Here is a 6,232-nt window from a genome sequence, read left to right as displayed (position 1 = left end):
AAAAGAAAAGAAAAAAGCTAAGGCACCCAACTCGTGGAGGAGAACCAGGAGGTCCAAGGCACACAAAAATATTCCTTTTTGCTTGTTCGAGCTTGGACGACTTGATTCACCTTGCTCGTCAATTTTTTTTTTTTTTTTTTTGATAAATGGAGAATTTATTGATGGCATGAGGAACACAAAGCTTCAGATACACAGAGGGCATGAAGCTAAGGAGTAGAATTAAGCCACACTGTCTTGCATGCCAAAGATAGAGCCTTCTGGGTAAGAGTATATACTATATTGTTGGTATCTCTTGGTACATAAAAGAACAAACAAGCTTCAAACTAAGATGCTAAGAGATTAATATCTTGTATAATCGGAGCCACCTGCAGAGGGGGAGATGTAAAGCTGAGAATAAGAGAGAAATCAGCTCCCTGCTATAAGATTCGGTTTGTAAGTAAGGCCAAGAGTTTGGGCTTGAAGAGGTCCTTCCCTGCTTGAAGTAGTCTCTCCAGTAGTATTGTAGTTGGAGACTAATCAATCCGAGGTTGCAAAGTGTTGAGCGCCACAGTGGTCACGAATGATCATCCCAATTCCACCTATAGAAGAGCCATGAGGAAGCGTTGCATCCCCATTCACCTTAAGGAAGCCAGTGGGAGGCATCCAATGACTGATCAAATGATTCTCACTTGTAGCTAAGTAGGAAGATTGGGTCCGATTAGTATTAGTTGCATCCTAGAATTCTGTAAAAAAAAATTTGGGCAGATTGAGAGACTTCTAGTGGGGGATATGTCTTTCTTCCAAATATCATATCATTTCGAGCAATCTAGATTTTCCAACAAATGAAAGAACAAAGGCTCACATTTTAGAAGCTTGTAGGTCTTGATGCACAAAAAAAGTCTCAGCTCAATAATCAATCATGGAGCATTGAGTATCCACCCGGAAGGAAAGAAAGATAAAGTGTTGTTGAACCATATGGCTTTGGCAAAGGGACAATTAAGCAAAATGTGATTAGCGGATTCAGAAGTACATCCACATGTAGAGCAATAGCGTTAGAGATCATATGTTGAGAAAGAAGTCCATCGCCTGAAGCAAGACCTTGGGCACATCTCCAAAGAAAGGATATTATCTTAGGAAGGGTCTTGCAACTCCATATTCTTTTCCAAACCTTTGCAGGAGCTAGCTCCCAAGGGTGAGAACGAGAGGAAGAAGCTTGTTGTGAAGATTTTTTCAGCATGAAGGTTATCATGAAGATGGTGAGTTGTCTTCATCGAAAAGGATCCATTGCGGGATCCTCCCCAAACTTGGCGATCAGGTCTAGGGATTAAGATGATTTGGATCTTCAAAATCTCCTTATCAGATGGGTGGAATAGAAAATCCACCATATTCAGATTCCAACAGCAATTTTCAAAAGAATAGCAAAAGGGCTCCTCAAAAATAGGTGAGGGGAAAATCCTTGCTCACGCTATTCACAATTTGTGTAAAAAATGAACACTAGGATAACCTAGTGGTGGCAGCTTCGACTTGAAGAGCTAGCGCCCATGGGAGGAGGTCATGGGATCGAACCCTATTATACGCATAGTGTGTGTGGGTGGGTGTGTGTAGGAGTAGGTGGCCATTGGCCCTACTAACACTCAGTAGGCTGGAGCGGTGCTTAGTAGGATAGAGTAAGCCAAAAAAAAATAATAATAATAATAAAATCTCCACGGGAGATATCTCTATATGTGCAATTAGTTAGGGCTAGGAGCTTCTAGAAGGTTGAAGAATCAGCCTGTAGTTGGCGCCAATCTTGCTTTGCTTGTCCTTGATATGGGCTGATCTCATAATAATCTTAGGGTGTGAGAGCTCTATTTGTGCAATCAACCACAAGATCCGGTCCGGGCTGTATCTCTTTGTCACTGGCCTGTTTTGTCTTTGCTGTTGAAAAGAAAGGCTGCACCCATGGTCATTTGGTTTGTTGGAAAAGATAAAAAAACAAGTGGTAGATAATGGGAATGAAGATGCATAGCTTTCTACAAATATTGGTGTCAATTTGGGATCATAATCGGGAATCGTTCTAGAATCGTCCCTTTAAAACCTGGTATTAGACCATCCCATTAATAAATGGGATGATACTGGGATCTGATTTTGATACCGAATAATAAATGGGACAAAACAATTTTGGGACAGGACTCCCAACGGGATTAGTACCAAAATACTAGTCAGCTACCAAATGGAACCGAAATCGCCAGTACCATTTCAAAGGATAAAGTTTTGTTCTCTTATTCAAGTTTTATGACTATAGTTTGATGTATTTGAGTGATGTTTTCTCTTACAAAGGTTTTAGTTGATGGACCTTTAGTTCTATTACTATGAACTTGTTTGGTGATAACACTAAAACTACATGGGGACTTGTTTATTTGGTTATCATTAATTTTTACTTATTATGTTTGAGAAACTTACAAGTGATCTTATTAGAGGGTTTTAAAGAAGTAAAACCATGAAATGCATCATGATTTTCTATTTTAATTTGTTTTCTAAAGTAAGGCACCTTAGATTTCATGATAATGAAACATCCACAAAACTTATAATGGAAACATTGAACTTCTTCTCCCTTTTCTAAAGTACCTAGAACTGTTTAGAAACCGATACCGTCCAGTCTTGTTTACAGGTATAGGTTTGGTACTATTAATTAAACAGAATGGTATTGGGATTGGCACCTTTGGTACTAGTACCAGTACAAACCCATCACAAATACCTGGAACTGCCCCAATTGACACCCTTATCTACACCCAACTACACTTCTTTTTTTGCTAACGACGGGTATTGTCACACCCCACTTCCAGTAGACCCAATTTATCACTAGGAATACCAGTTGTGTGAGTAAGATGCGTACCTGTCTTACAAACATACCAGGATCTCTGATAGTAGTTCCTTAACATAAACAATCTCACAACACAAACCAACCAATAGCAGTTGAATCAGAGTAATATAGCGGAATCATAATTAAAATGGGGAGCATCTAATGATATCATATATATACATAACCAAAGTGTTCCATTACAATCATTCATGACTTTTAAGTAATAAGTCCAAAAGTATACCATCCACAAATTTGTATCAGAATAACAAAAATATGCCAAATACCTCATGGTGCCGTGTATACACAGAAGTCACAAGCATAGTCCTGGTCATGCTCCCTTGCTTCCGGCATTCACCAGTCGCTCACTCCGTACTCGGGTTTAGAGGAAAGAGAGTCACAAGTCATAGGCATGACCGTACCTGCATCATCATCTAAAAAGGAGCATATACGTGGGGTGAACTTTTCAACTCCCTTAGTGGGGGTGGGGTTCATGCACAATCAAGCAAAGGCAATTGTGTAAATAATTCATGATGCATGATTACAGAAATTAAACACATAGTCCATGATGCTCGTGATGCAATTCATTTATTTTATTATCCACCTAGCAATATAACTAATTCAGGTAAATAATACTACGACACATTAGGTTGTATCCTTGGTCTCGGAACCCATATCAACTACACAACGGTACAAACCCTAGCTGTGATTAGGAGCCTGTCGATCCCGGTATGCATCCATCGGTCACCTAGCAAATCCCTAATAACACCCTCCTGGCAGTCATGACAAAAATATGTCCATTGGCCATGCTAGAGAAGTTTCCGCCTCTGGCAACAATCACATCGTACCGCAGATGTGGCATTCCGGGAAGGTTCATCAAATATACCACCATTGGGTTATCCAATACCTTATCCCCTATTGGCAAGGGGATGTAGCATGGGGAATGTCACCTAACCACAATATCCTGCATGCCTTCATAATGATACATTTATTATGGACCAAGAGACACAGGTATCACCATCGGCCACGAAACGGGTCAATTTCCAAGTATAGCCTCGGGGTACATGATACCAGGAGCACATCGGCCACAAGGTGCAACCTAGGGGTGTCAATCGGTCGGGCCGGTTCGGTTTCGATCGGGCTTAATCGGGCTTGAAGACTTTCAAAGGCTACACCGTATCCGCCCATTTAACTAATCGGGCTTAGTTATTGAGGGCATGGTACACTTTATATTCGATCGGTCGGTCTCGGGCTATAATCGGGCCACCTTAATCGGGTTTTAATCGGGCCTTAACCCGGCTACGGACATGTTTAATGTTAAACGGGCTTTAACTGGTTTTTAAACGGGCCCTCTTTAAAATGTGCTATTATATTCCGGCCCACTCATGCAAGCCCAAAAAAATGATAATAAATCAATAAATGATACCAAATATAACCATTATTTAAAATGTGAACATGTCTTTACTTTTTAGTTTTTATTCTTTAATTTGGGGGGCAAAATAGGTATTCTACAATCATTAAAGGTTCTGGCCAAGTCGGTGCACAATAGGCCGGTCTCGGTCGGGCTTTATTCGGTCGGTCTCGGTCGGGCGCCCGACGGTTCAAGTAACAAAACCGAGACCGACCATTTATAAACGGGCCGGGATCAAGCCCGACACGTTTAATAAACGGTCCGGGCCGGGCCGGTCTGGTCTATAAACGGTCGGTCCCGGTCGGTTTATCCGGTTCGGGCCACGAATTGACACCCCTAGTGCAACCCATGACTATATACCTATCTAGCATGCAAAGCAGTTGAGTATGGACTATGCAGCATCGGTATTTCCATCGTCCATAAAGTGTATCCATTTTCAAATGCAGTCTCTGAGTACATGATATCAGTAACACATCGGTCACAAAGTGTAATCCGCAACTACAACTAACTTTAATGCACAGAATCAATGCATGAATGTAAAAAACATACGACAATCACGGTACCAATACCACCTCGGCCACACCGGATTTCATCCCATGCATACAATAATCACGAGGCGATCATGGTACCGGTACCACCTCGGCCACACCGGATCCCACCACACATATCCACACACATCTCATATCATTTCCATCAACATATAACATGTAATAGAACATCATCATCATTTAAGAAATTTAAATATCATATGAGAATCTATATATGTGAGCAGTTCTATAATGATTAAACATTCCCAAAAATAAAAGTCAACCATCCCTCACCTTAATTATGCTTGTATGGATTGGGGTTCAAGTATGGCCACTGGTTGTCCGATTTGCTACCAACCTTGGGGTACATGCGAGTCTCTATCCTAGGCACAAGCTGTTGGGTCCCGATTGACATTGAGAGGGAGGGGTGAATTAGTGTGTCAAATATTTTTTTATTTTTCAGTTGTACCCCTGATGTGGCAATCACTATTTGCCCTTCAATAGCATAGTCTATTGATGCTGCGCAGAGCTGCTATGTATATTACTGACCATTTTTACTCTTGTACGAAACTTACTCACATAACCTGTATTGTTGCTCAGAGCTGTATTGAAGATGATCTTCACCAACGGAATGCCACGCCTGTTCAACAACTTGAGAATCATTGTTGTAAAGGATTGTGAGAGAATGGAAGTAATAATTGAAGCAGAAGAAGAGGAGGAAGAAATTGGATTCATCTCGCCGTTCCCAAGTCTCAATATTTTACAACTACACGACCTACCAGCACTACATGACTTGTGCACCAACCACATCTTGCATTGCCCCCTTATAAATTTTGTGAGGGTGAGAAACTGTCCCAAGTTAAAGAAGGATCCTCTCCACATACGAAACGCGAACGGATTACTTGTCATCGAGGAGGAGACAGCGGTGGGAAGGTAAGGTTCTGAAAGAGGAAATTCAAGTGGAGACTAGAAGAGAGTAATTGTCTTCTTCTCTCTCTATGACATGTAAGTTATGTGAGAGAAACATAACCAATCCTTCTGGCCGGGTGAGTCCCACTCCCACACATCTTCTTAATTAATTGATTGATCGGTTGATTCCCTGTTCTATTCTGTGCTCACCTCACTCCATCTCTCTATGCCAGCCCTTAAAATCTTTTGGAATTGGGTGAATTCGGTGAAAACATCCCTTGCAGTGAGTGCGGTTGCACGGTGAGCATCGGATGGCCGAGAGCATCTGAGCGTATGCCCTGAGGTCGTCTTAACCATCCAACGCTCAGCGCACGGCCGCACTCCCTACAGAGAATAACCACTCGTGATTTAGATCTTGAAGTCTTAGTATCTGGGTGGGTAGGGAGAGATTTCTCATCGGACTCCTCCTCTACTATTTGTTTTTTCTCCCTCTATTATACTTCATTTCCTAAAACAATAAAATCACATTTTTCCCCTGCTTAGCTCTATTTATTGAATTCGAACCCC

At 41.5% G+C, this 6,232-nt stretch overlaps 1 long non-coding RNA gene across 1 annotated transcript; it reads right to left on the bottom strand.

The window, feature by feature from the left end:
* Positions 1 to 258: 258 nt before the first annotated feature.
* LOC122085559 lies at positions 259 to 1,378 on the bottom strand. Its single transcript, XR_006142152.1, has 2 exons — positions 842 to 1,378; positions 259 to 722 (listed from the first exon to the last, which is right to left on the bottom strand). It is a non-coding gene; the product is annotated as an uncharacterized LOC122085559 (long non-coding RNA).
* Between the last annotated feature and the right edge of the window lie 4,854 nt (positions 1,379 to 6,232).

The sequence above is a fragment of the Macadamia integrifolia genome, chromosome 8 (genome assembly GCF_013358625.1).
Source record: "Macadamia integrifolia cultivar HAES 741 chromosome 8, SCU_Mint_v3, whole genome shotgun sequence".
Taxonomy (NCBI): domain Eukaryota; kingdom Viridiplantae; phylum Streptophyta; class Magnoliopsida; order Proteales; family Proteaceae; genus Macadamia; species Macadamia integrifolia.
Note: the sequence above shows the minus strand (reverse complement) of the source record. Positions and strands in the feature narration are given on the sequence as shown.